Consider the following 1668-nt stretch of genomic DNA (forward strand, 5'->3'; position numbering starts at 1 on the left):
ACGATGACACAACAGGAAGCAAAGTGGCTATTTAACCTTCCGTTCCCAGTACAGGGAACACCGGCAGCTGAGCAGATCACTACGGAAAGGGCAGGTGTTTTTGTCACGACGCTACAACAGCTTGTGCCAGGTTAGGTGCATCTGTGCTTTTCCGTGCCCGCCCTGCAGGCAAGGTACTGCCAGGTAACTGCATGGGGAACGAAAACGAGTCATGTCACAGGCACCGACGCTCTGGGCATCTGCCAGCTTATGTAGTGAGGTAGAAATATTAGCAAACAACGTGGGCAGAGAGTCCATTATGGAAATAAAGGGCATGGGAGAGCACAGAAACAATGAGCCATATTTTACAGTGGTTTATACACTGCAGAGAAAAGAAATGGGAGGGAAGAGACCGAATTCTCCTCATCCGAGGGGGAGATACTCACCGTGACAAAAATCATTTGGGAAGGTGTTCAGCTCAGTTAAAAGGCAGCCCTTTTGAAGCACTTTCAGAGTTATTTTCAGCTGCGAGCAAAGCAGAGGAATGTTGCGACCGGGTAGAAATTGCTGCCAAACAATGATCGGTGAAAAGGATCAGCCTACTGCTGAACTCCAGCCCATTTCAGATCACTTTCGGCCTGCTCTTTTCTTTGTTGTAAGGCCCTACTGCAGCAATAACGGGGCATGGGGATGTAAAGCATGGGCAGCATCCCATCCTGCTCCTCCACGCCAGGGCAGCGAGGGTTGGAGGCTTGCCTCTGAGGCCCGAAGGGCTGACTGCTGGCTGCAGTTAACAGCACGGGGAGGGCACATCCTATCTCGGGGCATGGCATTCAGACGGCCCTCTTTGTGCCCAAAAAATTAGTAGTGAGAAGAAAACAGTTCCAGTTAGGTTCATCACAGAAGAGGGACGGCGCATAATCCTAGCAGGCGTGAAGGTCGGTGAGACAGCACGCCGGCAGTCAGATAGGCAGAAGACAGACCTTGCAGAGGAGTGAGACCGGTGTGGCGAGGAGTGCAGGTAAGACTGAATGGCTGAAAAACTTCTTCAGAGTGAACATAATCTGTACAATTTTGAAACTTCCCTGTGCCCAATAATCACAGGCACAGGAACCTGCAGACCGCGGAACAGCGTACATCGGGGAGCCCCTACTTGTACTGCAGTGCATCTGTGAGACCGTGCCGTGTGCCTGCGCTCACCGGGAAAGGTAAAAACTGAAGGAACAGCAGGGCATGCTGAGTGCTGGGAAGTCACAGCCTTTCGGCGTGTTTGCTTGTCTGAACTCAAGAGCACAGTGTAAAAGCAGGGTATGATTGTACGTGACGTATGGTTTTGCCTTCAGAGCAATCTACCTCATGCTAATGAGGTGATTAGGAATGTGTTTTCCCTAGGTAACCACTCTTGCCAGCAGGCAGGGGGCATTTTGTGGCCATACAGCCATGCTTTTATTGCTGCTGGATGGGATTCCCCTGTCCCAGAGCCACCATCCATTTTACCTGGTACTCCAACACACAGCACTTCCCACCTGCGCCAAACAGGGTCAAGCCGAAATGAACACTTGCATGAACAGTTCAGATCATTGTACAAACAGATATTTGAGTTGCAGAAGCACTGCACATTTTCCTACTGCTATTTAGAGGCTAATGTGTGTAGCCTTAACAATAATTTGTTTATTCATCCGTTCCAGT

This window comes from Pygoscelis adeliae, unplaced genomic scaffold, assembly GCF_000699105.1.
Source record: "Pygoscelis adeliae isolate BGI_AS28 unplaced genomic scaffold, ASM69910v1 Scaffold96, whole genome shotgun sequence".
NCBI classification, from domain to species: domain Eukaryota; kingdom Metazoa; phylum Chordata; class Aves; order Sphenisciformes; family Spheniscidae; genus Pygoscelis; species Pygoscelis adeliae.